Here is a 19,914-nt window from a genome sequence, read left to right on the forward strand (position 1 = left end):
AACATACCAAACAGAGGCTTCTCCACCCCAAGAGAGATGATTGAATATGAAATGTATGAAATACAGAAAAGACAGAATGGGAAAGATCATGTTAAGAGAGCAAGAAATCAGCAACTAAAGTGTATGGACTTGGATCTTTTTTCTCTCCGCCATCATGGCTTTGTGCCACTGTATGGCCTCCAGTGTTCAAATGGCAGAGCCCGTTGCTCTCCGCCATCATGGTTTTTGCAGTGGCACTACAACACTAGTCAATGGCACAGGGCAGAGGACATAGCCACAGACTTCAGTTTACACCGAAAATGATCGTTGCCGACAATACCGATCACTTATCGCGGGCATTTTGCTGACATTGTTCATAACGATAATAGCCCATACTAGGGAAATGTGAAGTTTGAAATGAAATACGTTTGCTAATATGGGTGATTGTTAAATGGGACAATGATGGCTATAACCTAAACTAGGAGTAGTTTAAAGGATAATAAAAAAAAGTATGGCGTTCTAAACGTATATTTTTATTTATGGTTATCGCATCAATTCAGGCAATTTACTGCGATATGGATTTTTACCCATGTAGCCAAGCTCTAGTTTCCACACACTGATATTAATGAGTCAGGATCAATAGACTCACTACCAGTCAGGGCAAAGGGTTGGCTGTACGGTACCCAACCTAACCTCTCATTCACATCCCCCTACCACCCGGTGAATAGTGTGACCTGCTGCCGTGCCATCGCTCGAGCTCATTTGCTCCAAATGAATGCTGTGAACATGTTGCCCAAGGCGACTCAGTCCATCCGGCCATAAGGCTTACAAATGGGCTCGGACACATAATTGGATAGAGTTCAATTGAGCATAAATATTGACAATGTTGCTGAATCAGTCTGTGTAATCACACAACCAGCCTGTATTTGGTTGTTGCATGTACTGCATGTACTGTAGCAGCTTTAAAACAAAGCGGGTCTCTCTTTTTATCTCAAGAAGAATAGCCTGGATAAAAGGAGGTTAAATCAAAGAAAAAAGAAAAACCAAGAGCTGCAATTCCACCAGAGATTTTGTCCAGAGTATAACAATGACCTATGAGGAGAGTTTACACTTTAACGTGCAATTAAGGCACTAAGATCTCTTAAAGACTCTTGCCTCTTTACTCCGAAGCTCCCGGCATTCTTCGGAAGAGGCTCCAGTTATAAACACATGATGCATCTCAGTCTAATCACAGTTTAGTGCATGTAATCATTACACTAGATCCAGGATAATTTAGGCACTCAATCCTCCACTACTATTATGGATGGATACACACTAACCTATGTATTTATTTGGACAGCGAAGCTTAAACTTGTCATTTGTCTCATTGATATCATTTGATTTGATATCAAATGTTTTCACATGAGGCGACAGCACAGAATGTCACCTTTCATTTGAGGTCATGTACATGTCTGTTTTACTGTTTAGAAATTAAAGCACTACGTATCTAGTCCCCCCATTTCAAGGTGTCAAGTATTTGGACAAATTTCCTTGATGTATAACATTTTGTCAAAAGTGTAGTATTTGGTCCCATATTCTTAGCACACAATGACTACATCAAGCTTGTGACTCTACAAACTTGTTGGATACATTTGCAGTTCATTTTGGTCGTGTTTCAGATTATTTTGTGCCCAGTAGAAATTTATGGTAAATAATGTAGTGTGTCATTATGGAGTTACTTTTACTGTAAATAAGAATATATTTCTGAACACTTCTATATTAATGTGGATGCTACCAGGATTACGGATAATCCTGAATGAATCATGAATAATGAGTGAGAAAGTTAGATGCATAAATATCATTCCCCCAAAATTGCTAACCTCCCTGTTATTGGTAATGGTGAGAGGTTAGCACGTTTTGGGGGCATGATCTTTGTGCATCTGTAATATGTTGTTATTGTCTATAACTGTTCTGTACTTTGTCATGTACTTTGTATTTTATGTGGACCTCAGGAAGAGTAGCGGCTGCATGTTCAGTAGCTAATTCGGGATTCTAATAAACTAAACTAAAACTCCAAAGTAACTAAACTAAAACTCCAAAGTAACTAAACTAAAACTCCAAAGTAACTAAACCAAAACTCCAAAGTAACTAAACTAAAACTCCAAAGTAACTAAACCAAAACTCCAAAGTAACTAAACCAAACTCCAAAGTAACTAAACCAAATTCCAAAGTAAGATCCAAAGGATTCAGCTACTTTCTATCCCGTTGATCTAATTATGGAGTCAGTCATTGTGTGGTAGTGGAGTCATTCACCAGGCTGCCATGTGTCTGTCTATAATCCTGCTAAACTAAACCAAGGTAGCAAGGCTAGGGTGACAGACAGCTTCTCAGAGGCTTGCAATGTACTGATGACACGCTGGAAAAATGTATGACACACAAAGAAAAAACACCCTTCTTTCACCAGGGGGAACATTCTGAGACCTATCCATGCTTCTCATCTGTCAGAGGAGAGACACGCACACACATGCTTGGCAGGCAGCCAGGAGATTGGAGACGGAGGCCCCATAGCCTCTTGCTGCTTATCAAACAGCTGAGGAGATTCCTATGGATCCAATGTAGACTAGGACACAGCAGCAGCCAGTCTATCCTGCCAGCCTCCATCTTTCTCACTCACACACACACACACACACTCACTTTTCATGAGGAAGAAAAGCTGAACCAGGGGGGCTCATTACATTTCTAGCCCAGCCGGCGTCAGGGTGTGTGAGGGGGCTGGTTGTTGGAAGGAAAGGGGGGATGGTGGGGAGCGAGAGGGGGCAATGGGGATAAAGGAAGTCGATATGTCCCCCAAGGGTATGTCTGTACAACGGGGTAGTTTTACTGTACAGTCGCTAAAACAGTGTGGCCAGGTTAGAGCGCAGTCAGTGCACACACTCGAGCAGACACAAAGAGGACGGGTAGCACAGCAAGCCAGTCTTTGTGTCTTTTGTGTGTCTCATCCACTGCATATTAAATATCCTCACTGTAAATCAGCCTATACTCCAGAGTTTTACGTTTGTTTACTGTCTTTAATAAAGTATATTGTCTATTCTGTATGGTGACAATGTTGACTGTCTATTCTGTCTGTACATTGTCTATTGCTGGCAGCACCTATTCTGGGCATGTGTAAATGTAGGCTACTTGGCAAATAAAGTGATTCTGATTGTGGTTGAATGGTTAATACGCCTTTTCAGACACTTCCTCTACCATCTCACTGTCTCCATCAAATGACCAGTCACATTTCACACAACTGGCACTTTCATGATGGAGATGTTATTTGAATATGTCTCAGGTATTTATTTAGTAATACACATACGTTTCTTAGTGAATACGCTGAACCCATTTCATAAGTGGAAATCAATGTAATATCTAGATCAGCTTTAGACTATAGCATGCAACAAGAGCTTAACATACCATGTGATCTGAGAGAAAAAATCCCTATTTTCTTTTTTTTCCGACAGAATTTCCTCCCATTAACATCCAAAAACAAAACTCCACCAAAGCTTGTTTGTCAGATCTGACCAAATCTACCCACGTCTCAGACAGCTGAGTGAAGTAAACATCAGATGGGTCTCAAAGTCTGAGCTCTGGGGCATTCCACCCTTCCTCTATTACACTACTGCTCAAACAAAGAACTCTACTGTCAGCTCACACTCCCAGCAAGCCTTTACAATCAAACACAATTTATTTGAATAGACTCGATTCACACTATAGATCCGACCTGGATCGCCCTGCGTTGGCTCGGCTACTGCATGGTTTGAAACAGGCAGCACTTTGCCCATGCCCAAGCTACTGCGTGTGAGTGTGTGTGAGAGAGAGAGAGCGCTATACCACCCAGATTCTGCCCTTTGTGCATGTACACTGTGTAATAAACCAGCGAGGTCCTGTCAGTGCCTCATTGACTAATAAGATTGAGGTAACTAAGCACCTGCTCTACTCACTACGATGCAGAAAGAAACCCAGTAAAATCCCTCTGGCAGCAAGGCAGGGGGTGATGAGGGATAATTATGCACAAGAAACCAGCAATGGTTTCCAAATCCTGCCAGTCTCATGGGCTTTGGCTGAATGGGGGGCGGGGGGGGTCGTCTTTTCACTTCGCTGCCGTTGTTGTTTTTTTTGTATATTCTGTTGTTGTTCTCTCTTCATTTTTCTGTTTCTTCTGAAAGGATCATCTCCGACTAGGAAAGTGAAACAGACTATTCAAAGGCTATGGTGTCATTAATCTATTAAATCACTTCTTTGTCTGAACATTTCCTATTAATTCAATAACACATTGATAAAAAAAAGAAAGAAATCCCTGATGAATTCAGTGTTTTTGCTTAATTTTTTAGCTCCTTACTGATAATCGAGAAGTTATCATTTACTCATGAATGGTGGTGCTTCGTGGCTCAGTTGGTAGAGCATGGCGTGTTCAACGACATGGGGTTGTGGGTTTGATTTCCGCTGGGCCCACCCATATGGGGCGGCCGGTAGGCTAGTTGTTAGAGCGTTGGGCCAGTAACCTGAAGGTTGCAGCATCGAATCCATGAGCCGACAAGGTAAAAATCTGTCGAGGGGTTGGGTTGAATGCGGAAGACACATTTCAGTTGAATACATTCAGTTGGACAAATCTCTAGGTATCTCCCTTTCCCATATCAATTTGTATGCACACACTACTTGTAAGTCGCTTTGGAGAAAATAGTCAGCAAAATGTCATATTATATTATGAAAGTAATAAAACAGCGACCTGCTTGATTAGATTTTTTTCAGGCTAAGATTGAAGCCATGTAAGTGAGAATTGCATGCTCATTCCAGTGAGACAGCTGAAAACCACACAGAGGAAATCAAAACAAAACTCATGAGAAGGAGAAATCGCCACAGGGGAGACCAAACATAATGAGCCTGAAAGTTGTCATTGTGGCAGTCTGACGTCAGTGGTGAGGCTTGACATTTAAATTCCGTCTTATCCACTAGCCTTCCTTCCACAGTCCTCCCATTGCATGAGTGACAGAACAACAGGTGCCAGACAGGTGGAGAGATAATCATTGTGATTTTATTCTATTTGCATGAGTAAGAGTAAGACATCAAATATTGTTTTAATATGCTGTATGCATCTGAGACCTGGACAGCTCGGTACAGTGTGTGTTTTTTTAGGCTCAGGCCAGGAAAAACTAAATTTCTTCTTTCACATGGTGTGCAACTTATAGTACATCTAACCCAGGGATGGGCAACTTTGATGGAGGTGGAGGCAACCCAAAATCTGAACTCATCAGATTTTTGGTCGTTGGTCTGCATACCCAAATATGCAGTCAGAGCCGGCCCTAGCCTTTTGGGGGCCCTAAGTACAATTTATTGGGCCCACCCCCACCTTGCGAACAAAACATTTAAGTTGTGAATTTCCTGCAATTCTACACATTTTGCTATGGGGCGTAAAGAAAATGTTGTAGTTTTAAAACAGGTTTGCTGCAATTGTACACCTTTTGCCATAGGTTGGAGAGAAACATTTGCAGTTTTTTTATATATCGGTCGCTAATTCGTCCATGATTACTACAAATTGATCGTCTAGCCAACTAATTTACTCACCTAAAAAAATGTTAGCTGACATGGGCTAATTGAGTGACTGTCAGTGACTGACATATAATGGTAGAATACACAGGTTAACTCTCAGTAAGTTGAAACCCCAACGAAGTTACTCATTTAGTATTTCTTTATGCATTTCCTTTAAATTAAAATCGGGCCGGCCGTTTTGTGGCCAATCCATGATTTTACCGCATAGGTTCTAACAACAAATCAACATATAGCTCAACTCTTGTCCTGTTACATAACATGTGAACTGCTTCCCAGGCTACTACTATCGTTATCAGCTGGAGACAAGTCTGAGCCACAGGTATAGTCAACTGGGGATGCTAAAGGAAGGATTCATATAAATACTCATATCAAAACACTGAGGTACTGTACATCAAGTATCGAAAGGTCGGATCATGGGCGAAATATCTGAGGCTACGGTTTCATGTCATTGCTCAACGATGTTCACATTTAGGCAGAAGTTCCACATCAACTCCCTGAGAAAAAGAAGGTTGAGGGCAAGTTAGACCAGCATTGAACCAGGGAATTGCAGCATGTGGTCCTGTGTCCGAAACAGTTACCGACTGTCATTCTTGCTTCCTCAATTCTTCTCAAAGTGAATTGAAGGAGAGGATCTAAGGTCCCTCCTCCAATACGCTTGGTGAGGAACTGAGGAAACAAGAATGGAGGAAGCGAGGAGTTGACGGCTACAGATGTAACTTTTATTTTTTTTTTTTTTAGACACAGCCATGGATCAGGCCCTGGATGTATTCCTTCATCTTAATGCTCTCTAAGTAATTACTTAAGGGAAAGCAAGGAAAGTGGGAGGCTTTGGCTCGGCCCTCCTTTTCCTGCGTCACTGCCCACCGTCTGCTTGTTCTCTCCAGATTATCAACATCAATTCTGTAATCGTGTTCAGCTATGCCGTGATGACATCCCATATGGAGAGTCAAGACTAGCTGTAACAGAACAAGATGGCTACAACAAAATTGAAAGACCGGATATACCGGTCGGACTTCTACATGCAGCGAGCACATATCTTATCCTGCCTAGACAAATCCATCTGCCGCAGTGTGCTAAATACGAGAAGGCACCCAACAGTAAATCTCCCCTACAGACAGAGTGAGTGAGTGAGAGGACACTGGCATTCCACAAGCAACGGCCAAAATGCACTTGTACACCCACTTTTTTTCTTTTTCAGAGAAATGTGCAGAAAACAGCAGCAAGTTTATCAGATAAAGAGAGAAAGAGAGAGAGAGGGAAGTCTCCCTGGCTGTCTCGGAGCTATCAGGTTGGATGCCGGTCATGTCCTGAGAGCGACTGAAGTGAAATCACCCGGAAAATTCTTTCCATTTATGTTTGATCTCCAGAGAGTCCTGTAAAAACACAGGCCTGCATCCCAAATGGCAGCCTATTCCCTTTAAAAAGTGGCCCATATGTCTCCGGTCAAAAGCAATGTACCACATATTGGATAGGGTGCCATTTGGGAAACTCAATGTATTGTAGCCTCATTCGGACGAAAGAGTAGCAGAGGAAGGAGTTTGCTTCTGGTGCAGAGTTTGCGGTAAAATATTACCCGTTGCGGCAGTGCTATGATTTGGGACGCAGCGTTTACCCACTTTCCTTTCCCCAGCAGTCTCTTAAGAGTCTACTGTACTGCGGAGAGTCCTGTTCCCGTTCACTGCTCAAGTATGTGTGTGTTTGGGGGGGGGGGGGGGGGGGGGTGATGTGAACTTAACCCAAACTAAGTTCACATCACCTTCGGTTTTAAAACAAAACATCCGGTCAGTGTGACCATGAGCGCAGAGTGACAGCTCTCTCGCTCTCAAAAAAGCCTCAGAGGCTGAGGCTGGTTGGCCTTTACAACCCTGTCTCTTCAGGCAGGCCTTTCATATTTACGACTTCACAACAACAAATGAGCCACTGGTCTGGCAGGGTTCCCAGATCCATGGATTTTCTAAAGGCCTGTTATCACCAGTTCTTAATCTCACTGCAACACATATTAAATCATTTGGGAATTTAGGCTCAACTCAAAAAATAATCTGGGCCATTTTGTATAAGAAGGGATTAGTTCAGAGGACAGTTCCTGTGACGTCATAGAGGGAGGGAGTGTAAAAAAATAGAAAAGGTACTTCACTTACCGTAGAGCAACAAAAAAGTAAGGAAAAATAAGGATATTTTCACTTTTTCAACCCTCCTTTTGCTTTCTTTAATCGACTCTCCCTTGCTTCATTCCTTCCTTCACTCATTCTTCATTCCCTAGCAGAACCACCCCACATCATCTCTCAAAGCACAAACTTATACCACTCCACATTCTCTATGCTCTTATAATTCAGTCAAGTCACTCAGCATAGGACACATCAATATTGTGCATCACAAAATTAGAGAGCGTTACAAGAGTAGAGAGGAGCAACTTCTAGCACCCTCACTGCTCTCTGCAACCATGATTCAGAGGCATAGTCATTCCAGGACAACTATTCTGTAACCAAATTGAGAGTGTGGCAAGCAAGAGCAGAGCTGAGGCCGAGCTAGCAGAGCGCAGCACGCCAGTCTCTCTCCATCCCTGCAGTGAGCCTCCCACCCAGGCAAGCTTGGCCCATCTGATCTGAGCCACACACAGTAGGAGACGAGCCCCAGTCCCACAGCAGCTCTGTGTGTGTGAATCATCCACAGATTTAGCCCACACCGAGGTACAATCCCATGTTAGACAGAAGCACAGCACTGTTTCCACGCAACTCTGACTGACTGAGCCATAGGCCTACAACCATCCCAACACAGACTTTGCTGTACCATGCCTAGTGGCTTATAAGAGGCTCTTAAGAGACAGACATGGAGAATTAAAAATGGTTAGCTTACACAAGTTTGGGAAGTGGATTTACAAAATATGACTCTTTCCGTCTCTGAGGTTCTGTAACAGGTTCAAGCTGTTGACTGATTTTGGAATTGAAAAGCAAAAATTGGTTGACTGTTTTGAATCACGAGACTATCAAAAAGAGGCAAGTCCTAGAGTGCCAAAAGTGATCATCATTGCTTAACTAATAAGGAGGTAGCAAACAAAAACCACTACTGATGTGGACAGCTTCAGAGCAGTCATGAAGCCACTAGGACTGTCCCCGACTAAAAAAAAAAAAATCTTGGTAGACCGAAAGTAGTCTGTTCTTTTGACCAATCGATTACTCGAAAATTAAAAATATATTTTTCCATATATAGACACACCCTGTGTGTTTTAATAAAATCAAATTATATGTGTGAGTGAGTGAGTGAGTGAGTGAGTGAGTGAGTGAGTGAGTGAGTGAGTGAGTGAGTGAGTGAGTGAGTGAGTGAGTGAGTGAGTGAGTGAGTGAGTGAGTGAGAGAGAGAGAGAGAGAGAGAGAGAGAGAGCGCTTGTCTGATGCTTTAAGCTTATGGTTTGATGCCTCAAGAGGGTGCCAGATATCTAGATTTTTTTTTTTTAACTTCACCTGACCCAACTATTCTCTTCCTGCTCCTGCTGGCATTTGCAGATTCTGCCATTACTCTCCCGAAGTTGCCGGTAACAGGCTACACAAGGACTCGACAACCTTTCTAATGTGGAATGCCAATTTATATCTTACCATTTCTACTGATCTGCGTTCCAGTTTCTATTGTTTACATATGGAAAGTTCCATGAAATTGATTTATCAATTGATTTATAATAACATCTTCGTATCTCAAAATCATTGTCATGTGATTAATCAAAATTCTATCCAAATCTAAATGAAAATGATAAACCTAAAAAGTAATTTCTACTGCCATTGCCAACTATTTAAAAATAGTCTACATTGCAGCTGCAGGGACAAAATATCCGGATGAAAATAAATATCCTATAAATCGCATTGGCTACACATGGCTTATCTGCAACGAACTTGAAACATTGTATCAACCATTAACTTGGGTCTGGCAGAAGCTTGCACTAGCAAACTTGCAACATTGTATAAAATATTCTGGGCCCTCAGAGTTTCCTGAGCCAGTGAGCTCGGGACAGACACAGCTGTAGACTATTTGCGCAAGGGATAAGAAGGAGTGCTTGACTTGGGCAGGAGCTTCTGTTGTGCTCCTGTTCCTCTTATAGAATATTAGCTCAAAAGTATTGTGAAGTAGCAGCACCAAAAACGATTACCAGAACCGATTTCAATCCAAGTCAAGCACTGATAAGAAGCCTATTTTATGACGTTTCCACTGGATCAGAGCATGACATTTTTCCCTTTCACGCTGAATGGTTATCGAAAGGGAGAGAGCTCTAATAAAAATCTAATACATTGAGGAACTAGTGTAATTCTCAATGGATGTACAAACGGACTTAATTTGCTTGCTGTTTGAAGTGAAGAAAACATTACTTTGAGAAGCTCCACAGGTCAATAGTGGTGGGTTAAGAAAAATAAGAAATACTATCAAATCCCCAAATGGGCACATTTATATGCCTACATTTGCACGCAGGACATGTAGCCTATAGGCCTACTTCTATTCGCAAGAGCACTGCAAACAAAAAGACAATGACTGAACTGACAGAACTCAAAAGTGGAATTAAATCAAACAAAAACTTGTTTCTCACAAGTGTAGCATAGGTGGTGCACTCTGCAAACAACGTGTCCACTCTGACAATGAGAACAGGAAGAATTATGGAATAATATTGAATGCATTAAAATAAATGACCATGACCAAAGTAAGAAACATTGTAGATTTGAAGTTATAGGAATTAACGGTAAATGTACTACATGGGATGGGGAATACATATACACTAAACAATCAAACGCAAACAATTCACACAATGAAGTTATAAAACAATGAATGTGCACAAATTTGCGGGATAAAGCGGGAGAAAGCAGTGCATTGGGCATCTGGGCACATGGTCAATCCTATGTCTGCATTGGAGATGCAGCATTCACGGTGAAATGGCCTCGGCAGAAATCAAGGCATTCATACTTCTTGCGCTTCACGGAGCAGTGCCTAGCTGGAGTCAGAGAAGTGAGTTTGTGTTTATACAGGATGAAACGCCCCCACCTAGGGTCAACCAATCATGCCAGTGCGGAGCTATACAGAGCCCTTGGCATTGTTTTCAAAATTGGGGAGTCACATGGCGATGTGGTACAGAGCTCGATTTGGCCTCTGCATGCCTCTGGAAGCTCCGCAATTGTGTCACACCCTCCATATGGAGTCTCTGACCACATTTTTGGATCAAGCATAAATTGGCTTTTAGTCTAGGCCTCCGCAATGGATTAGTTCACTGAGATGGGCAAAAATAAATAAGTATTTCTACAACGTAGAAAATAGTAACAATGAAGAAAAACCCTTAAATGAGTAGGTGTCCAAACGTTTAACTGGTATACAACTGATTGGCTCAAACACATTAAGGAAATAAATTCCAAACACATTAAGGAAAGAAATTCCACCAATTAACTTAAAGCACACCTGTTAATTGAACTGCATTCCAGGTGACTACTTCATGAAGCTGGTTGAGAGAATGCCAAGAGTGTGTAACGCTGTCAAGGCAAAGGGTGGCTACTTTGAAGAATCTAAAATATATTTTGATTTGTTTAACACTTTTTTGGTGACTACATGATTCCATCTGTGTTATTTCATAGTTTTGATGTCATCACTATTATTCTACAATGTAGAAAATAGTAAAAATAAAGAAAAAACCTTGAATGATTAAGTGTGTCCAAACTTTTGACTGGTACTATATATATATATATATATATATATATATATATATATATATATATATATATATATATATATATATATATATATATATATACATACATACATACATACATATACATACATATATATACACATACATACATACATATATATATATACACACACACACACACACACACACACATATATACATACATATATATATATATATAAATATATAAATTGGGGTCAGCTCTAGAAGCCATACAGATTAGGCCGTTATAAAAGCAGTTTATTCAGTTACAGTAATGTTGTGAAACAGTCTATACAAAAGCGTGTTTGATTTCAGGGCTCAGGATTCACGACTGCTATCTTAGCAAAATATCTTCAGATAAATATAGAAGAGACTGAAGCAAGCAACCCAAAGCCTTAGTCACTTTCTCCTGCATTGAGAGTTAAGGATCTTAAAGAGATGGTTCATCGATATGTAATTCAGCAGAATCTCCAATTAAAGATGGATTTTTTTTGTGCGTAACAAATATGTACCTTACCATGCTCGTTTTAGAATTTAAAATGGTATTTAATTTATTTTTAGGAAAGCTTTTTTAGGAAACATCAATTTCTCAAGCAATAATTTTGCTAGGACATGTGCTACTGGGCACGAATATGGCATGTGGTTCATATTCAAACAGGTAATCAAACTCCAACTCATCTTGGCAGTTCCTCTTCCAACCCTAACTCACTAGGGTTTTTTTCCGTTGTAAAACGAGCTCATCTGTCTTATTGAATCAGTTTACTTATGATAAAAATGAAAGGAAACAATGATGTTACGCTGGCTACTCTCGTCATCCACTAAGGCCATGCGATGTCAGAGGCGTTGATGGAGGGGGAGAGGCTATGGGAAAATATTTAGACGCTCGATTGAAGCGATGATGCACCCTTCATGCATCAGTAAAAAGCTTTGAAAAGAACGAGCAGAAACGTAATAGCAGCTGAAGCTTCCTGGTTCAAACTTAACCGCATGGTGCGATAAGGCGTGTCTATTTTCAGAAAGTAAATAAATACGATGCAAGGTGTCAAAGGAGAAGTGATCACGCCTCTCTATGATCACTGGCATACAGGAACAGCTGCACAACTTCATAGTGATGAGTTGCATCAGTGGTACCGTTGAGGTGCTGCTGCCCCCGGGTGTTTGACATCTTATGAGTGGTAGGAAAGGGAACACTGAAAGGTTTGGAACTCTTTCTTATTGGTCTATTAAAGGTAGACTTTGGGTAAAAATAACAGCTTTAAACTGTATAACTGAGCAATGCACCACCACATCAGGGAATGTAATACTTGAAGAAAAATGGAAGGAATATGATATTTTGCTACAGAAGTGCCATTTCTTACCCCTCTCTACAGCTTCCGATCAAAAACAAATCCTGTGAAATGAAATCGTCACATACTGGAGGTAGTAGAGGTCGACCGATTAATCGGAACGGCCGATTAATTAGGGCCGATTTCAAGTTTTCATAACAATTATACCTTTATTTAACTAGGAAAGTCAGTTAAGAACACATTCTTATTTTCAATGACGGCCTAGGAATGGAGGGTTAACTGCCTTGTTCAGGGGCAGAACGACAGATTTTCACCTTGTCAGCTTGGGGGCTCCAATCTTGCATCCTTACAGTTAACTAGTCCAACGCTCTAACCACCTGCCTCTCATTGCACTCCACGAGGAGCCTGTCTGTTATGCGAATGCAGTAGAAGCCAAGGTACATTGCTAGCTAGCATTAAACTTATCTTATAAAAAACAATCAATCAATCATAATCACTAGTTAACTACACATGGTTGATGATATTACTAGTTTATCTAGTGTGTCCTGCGTTGCATATAATCGATGCAACGCTGGGGGATGATTTAACAAAAGCGCATTTGCGAAAAAAACACAATCGTTGGATGACTGTACCTAACCATAAACACCAATGCCTTTCTTAAAATCAATACACAGAAGTATATATTTTTAAATCTGCATATTTAGCTAAAAGAAATCCAGGTTAGCAGGCAATATTAACAGGTGAAATTGTGTCACTTCTCTTGCATTCATTGCACGCAGAGTGAGGGCACATGCAACAGTTTGGGCAGCCTGGCTCTTTGCGAACCAATTTGCCAGAATTTTACGTAATTATGACATAACATTGAAGGTTGTGCAATGTAACAAGAATATTTAGACTTAGGGATGCCACCCGTTAGATTAAACACCAAACAGTTCCGTATTTCACTGAAATAAAAAAAGTTTAGTTTTCGAAATAATAGTTTCCGGATTCAACTAAATTAATGACCAAAGGCTCGTATTTCTGTGTGTTATGTTATAATTAAGTCTATGATTTGATAGAGCAGTCTGACTGAGCGATGGTAGGCCGCAGCAGGCTCGTAAGCATTCATTCAATCAGCACTTTTGTGCGTTGTGCCAGCAGCTCTTCGCAAGCACAGCGCTGTTTATGACTTCAAGCCTATCAGCCTAATGGCTGGTGTAACCGATGTGAAATGGCTAGCTAGTTAGCGGGATGCGCGCTAATAGCGTTTCAAACGTCACTCGCTCTTAGACTTGGAGTGGTTTTTCCCCTTGCTTTGCGAATTTGTTCTTAACTAACTTGCCTAGTTAAATAAAGTTTTTTTTAATTTTTTTTTATTTTTTTACATGTAGACATAGCCCCACCCACATCTGTTCCATGCATCGAATGGGGTTGGAGTCGAGGGAGAAACAAATAAGTGCTACCAAATACAACGTGCATTTCATAAATATTCACAAAGTGTGTACATAAAACATTAAAACACATCTGTAAAACCACAATGAGGACATCGACCGACCAAGCAAGTTTTCATAAATCATTGGGTACAGCACAAGAAAAACGTCAGATTAATCTGAAATGGGGACATAATTCATATTCACATCATAACATAACATACATAGCATTTCATCATTAAGATCTCTAGGAAAACAAAAAAAAACTCTCAAAAGCTATGACGAAGTCCGTGAGGCCGATACGTAAAGCTAATTAAAGAGCACTGTTACTATCAAGAGTAGTGCGCAGATTTCTTCTTTTTTCTAAAAGGAAAATGTATAAAATATACCAATTTCATCCACAGCCTATTACGGCACATGACAAGGAAAAACATCCTCTTTGCCTGCTTCCCAAATATTACTGAACTAGTCAACTACAAGTAGTTGAAAAACACACCGATCCGTATAGAAATGTATTAGAAAATATAGCCAATGTATTTTCTTCCCTACGGTTTTGCTTGTTCACATTATAAAAACTCTGTCAGAACAGATTACCAAAACTATGCAACATAAATGACAAGGGCAGAAATATAGGATAATAAAGGAGAAAACTAGCAAACATGTTACAAAGCCTACAGAAGGCAATGAGATTCTATGAAGTATAACCCTTCAATGATGCTTCTAGCACTTTTCAATCTTATTTCAAAGGGAGGGAACATCAGAGCAGCTGAGCTAACATCTGACCAGCCAGCATCCACAGAGACCCGAGAGCGCTGCATCCTTCAGTAACTCAGGGGTTTGACCATTTAACTTCTGATCTAGGCAGCAGTGCCTAGTACTGTTACCATTAAGAAAAATCCATGTAGCTCTGAAATCTGAAGTCCCATCAGGGAAACATATACACTACAAGACCAAAAGTATGTGGACATCTGCTCGTCGAACATCTCATCAAAAATGTTTATGGGCATTAATATGGAGTTGGTCCCCCTTTTGCTGCTATAACAGCGTCCACTCTTCTGGGAAGGCGTTCCACTAGATGCTGGAACATTGCTGCGGGGACTCGCTTCCACTCAGCCACAAGAGCACTAGTGAGGTCGGGCACTGTTGGGCTATTAGGCATGTCTCGCAGTCAGTGTTCCAATCCCTCCCAAAGGTGTTCGATGGGGTTGAGGTCAGGGCTCTGTGCAGGCCAGTCTAGTTCTCGACAAACCATTTCAGTATGGACCTCACTTTGTGCACAGGGGCATTGTCATGTTGAAACAGGAAAGGGCCTTACCAAAACTGTTGCCACAAAGTTGGAAGCATAGAATTGTCTAGAATGTCATTGTATGCTGTAGCGTTAAGACTAGCCCGAACCATGAAAAACAGCCCCAGACCATTATTCCTCCTCCACCAAACTTTAAAGTTGGCACTATGCATTCGAGCAGGTAGCGTTCTCCTGGCATCCGCCAAACCCAGATTTGTCCGTCAGACGGTGAAGCATGATTCATCACTCCAGAGAACGCGTCTCCACTTCTCCAGAGTCCAATAGTGGTGAGCTTTACACCACTCCAGCCGACACTTGGCTTTGCGCAAAGCCAAGTAACGCTTGTGGGCGGCTGCTCGGTCATGGAAACCCATTTCATGAAGCTCCCAATGAACAGTGCTGACTTTGCTTCCAGAGGCAGTTTGGAAGTCAGTAGTGAGTGTTGCAACAGAGGACAGACATTTACATTTAACAATAACAACACTTATAGTTGACCGGTGCAGCTCTAGCGGGGCAGAAATTTGGCAAACTGACTTGTTGGAAAGGTGGCATCCTATGATGGTGCCACGTTGAAAGTCACTGAGCTCTTCAGTAAGGCCATTCTACTGCCAATGTTTGTCTATAGAGATAGCATGGCTGTGTGCTTGATTTTATACACCTGTCAGCAACTTGTGTGGCTGAAATAGCAGAATCCACTTATTTGAAGTGGTGTCCACATACCTTCGTATATATAGTCTATAATAGATTGGAGAATTCCATCAGGAAAAGTGAATAAATGTAAAATGGCAGTACACAGCAACTCTAAACACGTGTGCTTACACACAAGCCCAAATATTAGTCTCCGTTACAGGTATGAGCCATCAACAGGAATGAGGAATGAGACAACCAGGTTTGTGTGTGTGTGTGTAGTGGGTCGGTTTGTTGGGCGGGCTGTGTGTCTACGTACAGTCTGTGCATTCAGGTTTGTTACAACAGTGAGAGAGAGTGAGGCAGCCCCAGTCATGGTTGAGGAATGTAGATTGGAGGATAAGGCAGGTCCTATCTCCTCTCCCACTAACACACCCCACTTGAGGAATGCTCTGGGAACAGGTAGAGACACCGTACGCCCAGGATGTGGATAGATGTTCATGATGCCACAGGCCATAGAAACGTTTTACAATAACTTAGAGTAGGAAAAAGGTTACGGGAGTGTTTCCATTCTTTAAAAAAATAAGCAGAACTAATGGAAGACTGATCGTTGTTCTCATCAACAACACAGACTTCTTCAGACTAGTGGATGTTTGGATTTAGAAGTGTGGTCCGTTGTAGCTCAGTTGGTAAAGCATGGTGTTTGTAACACCAGGTTAGTGGGTTCGATTCACGGGACCACCCATACGTAAAATGTATGCACATATGACTAAGTCTCTTTGGATAAAAGCGTCTGCTAAATGGCATATATTATAGAACCGACTGAATCAGTGTTTGGTTCGTAATTAGCGTGGAAATAATTAAAACTTTGATTATATTTTCCTCTTGAGGCTTCAGACAAGAGCACTTCTTCAATGAGACAATAACTATCCTGCAGAACAGAACGGTCAAATTAAATACAAAAAATCTTTCTACAAAAGTAGAAACATTCACTATAGCTTTTCCCTTTACTGTTGGAATTGTGATTGAATCAACGCAATATTAGTCACTTTCAACGCAACATACCGAAGCAAAACAAACTATGCAAGACTTAGTATGCAAAACTAACTATGCAGTACATTTTGTTGTAGGCATAATGCTACACAGACCCGGTGCGGCATAACCAATCAGAGCTGCAATAGGCCTATACCATTGCCATATATGGATCTGTGCCATTCACTTTGAACTTGACTGTGTTTACAGCATGAGCGGTCGTGAGTAGAGCGGTCGTGCGCTTGTTTTGAGATCAAAGCGAGAGCTGCATGTAGCCACGTGTGCACGTGTTCATATCCGTTGATAGTTAGTTAATTATTAGCCCAGTTATAGATAACTTGTAGTCAGCAATGGGGGAGGGATTGCTTCCTACAAGAGCACAAAACGTGTACATTTCTAGACAGCTTTGAAAAGTGGGTAATGAGCTTTTTTTTGGTCTTAAAAGGGGTAGCGTTGTATTTTAAATGGGCTTGAATAGGCTAAGTAGCCAATAGGCAGAGGGTAGCAAAATTTATTTTATTTTCTGTAATAATGGTATGGAATAATAATGCATTTAATTTTTTTAAAGTGGTTTATTGCATCAAACAACATTTTCAGTCACCTCCTTGTCTGAAGGACAAGTGGATAAACAGGTTAATGTCAAGCCCTGCATGTTCTTTTCAAAAGTCTCATGGAATGTAGGCCTACATTGAACACCACACATTGGCTGCTACTATAGGCTGAAGGACAGAACAGCTATTTCCATAATAAAAAGTTATGGGATACATTTGCTCCATTTTTTTATGGTAGACCACTCTGGTAGGCTGACATTATGAACAAATAGCCAAAGTAGCCTTCTTGACCTTTTGTCTGAAACTGTAACTTAAAAGCGGGTTCAGCCTCAGTGTTTACAGTAAACGTACGCTGAATGTTGCACAGAATTTTCACAACGTTCAAGTTTGCGCTCAGCAGACCTGAAATTTGCTCAGTGCTGAAAATAAATTAGAGGGAACATTGGTCATAAACTAAGCATATTTAGAACTTGTATTATTCAAAAACATAAAATGCAGTCAAAACTAGTTGTTCTCTCGTTTATTACTTAACTATGTCAACCGTGAGCTAGGCTAGTTATCTGGCTAGGCTAAAATAACTGACTTTAGCTGGCTGGCTTTCTGGCCAAGATAACAGCATATACCAGTGACATTATTTGATAACTGGTTAGATTGCGTGGTATATTTCCAAAACTTTGGTTTACTTTAATGTAGCTGGAAGCTAGGTGTTGATAGCAACTGTCTGACTCGCGCAGTGCTAATGTAAAGTTAGCAGGCTGGTTGGGCTAAAATTAGCAGGCTATTTGGCTAGCAACCTTGCAAACTGATTTGTAACCATAAATGATTTGCTTGTAAGTTGGCAGAAAATTAAATTGAAACCAGTAGTCATGAGAGCAAACAATTTGGTTCAATTTGAAGTTATACATTTGAAGGTATTTCTGTTGGAGTTTACATTATAGGGAATAGGCTGCTTGCCCGTCCTTCATATTACGTCACACCCCGAATATGTTTTTTCCCCCGGCATTCTGATCAGTTTTATGTAATAATTGTAACTTTGCATTGGGACTCTTGATGGGCATTCTAATGCAAATCCATATGCTACAATTGGTTATATTTATGCTACCTACCCTTTAAGGAAGTCCAGAGTTTTTGCTGTCCTGAGTTAGAATACCTCTTGATAAGCTGCAGACCATACTATTTACCAGTTTTCGTAGCTGTTTATTTACCACTACAAATTGATACTGACACTAAGACCACACTCGACAAGCTGTATAGGGCCATAAGCAAACAAGAAAACGCACTTCAAGAAAGCTGCGCTTCTGGTGGCCGGTGATTTTAATGCAGGGAAACTGAAATCAGTTATACCTCATTTTACCAGCATGCCAAACTTGTTCAACTAGAGGCGTCAAAATTCTAGATCCCCTTTACTCCACACAGAAAAGCATACAAGGCTCTCCCTCGCCCTCGCTTTGTCAAATCTGACCATAAAACGCTATCCTCCTGATTCCTGCATACAAGCAAAAACTCAAAAAGGAAGTACCAGCTCAATAGGGAAGCGTTCCGATGAAGCAGATGCTAAGCTACAGGACAATTTTGCTAGCACAGACTGGAATATGTTCCGGGATTCATCCGATAACATTGAGGAGTTTACCACATCAGTCACTGGCTTCATTAATAAGTGCATTGACGACATCGTCCTCACAGTGACCGTACGTACATATTCCAACCAGAAGCCATGGATTACAGGCAACAGCCGCACTGAGATATAGGATAGAGCTGCCGCGTTCAAGGAGCGGGACACTAGTCTGGACACTGATAAGAAATCCCACTATGACCTCTGATGAGCCATCAAACAGGCAAAGCATCAATACAGGACTAAGATCCTACTCTGGCGCTTGTTGGATGTTGCAGGGCTTGCAAACTATCACGGATTAGAAAGAGAAACCCAGCCGCGACCTGCCCAGTGACACGAGCCAACCAGACAAGCTAAATGCATTTACGCTCACTTCGAGGCAAGCAACACTGAACCATGCATGAGAGCATCAGCTGTCCAGACGACTGTATGACCTCACTTTCCGGCGAAGTGAGTAAGGCTGAGAGCCAGACGGATTACCAGAACGCATACTAAGAGCACGCGCTGACCAGCTGGCAAATGTTTTCACTGATATTTTCAACCTCTCCTTGACCCAGTCTGTAATAACTACATGTTTCAAGCAAACCACCATAGTCACTGTGCCAACAACGCCAAGGTAACATGTCTAAATTACTATCGCCCGTAGTATCACATCTGTAGCCATGAAATGCTGTAAAAGGTTGGTCATGGCTTACAGCAACACCATCATCCCATACACCCTGGGCCCACTCCAATTTGCATGCCGCCCCAACAAATCCACAGATCACGCAATCTCTATTGCATTCCACACTGCCCTCTCCCACGTGGACAAAAGGAATACCTATGTGAGATTTCTGTTCATCAACTACAGTTCGGCGTTCAACACCATAATGCCCT

General features: G+C 41.3%; 1 protein-coding gene across 3 annotated transcripts in view; it reads right to left on the reverse strand.

The window, feature by feature from the left end:
* Positions 1-19,914, reverse strand: part of LOC139368481 (proto-oncogene tyrosine-protein kinase Src-like) — a 45,149-nt gene that overhangs the window by 17,917 nt on the left and 7,318 nt on the right. Inside the window, exon 1 of one of the 3 annotated variants that reach the window (XM_071107415.1) lies at positions 3,412-3,545. The exons of the other annotated variants lie outside the window; for them this stretch is intronic. The gene's annotated coding sequence lies outside the window, so the exon portion shown is untranslated. Of the gene's footprint in view, positions 1-3,411; positions 3,546-19,914 lie in introns of those variants that run through there. 3 annotated transcript variants of the gene reach the window in all.

This window comes from Oncorhynchus clarkii, chromosome 16, assembly GCF_045791955.1.
Source record: "Oncorhynchus clarkii lewisi isolate Uvic-CL-2024 chromosome 16, UVic_Ocla_1.0, whole genome shotgun sequence".
In the NCBI taxonomy this organism is placed as follows: domain Eukaryota; kingdom Metazoa; phylum Chordata; class Actinopteri; order Salmoniformes; family Salmonidae; genus Oncorhynchus; species Oncorhynchus clarkii.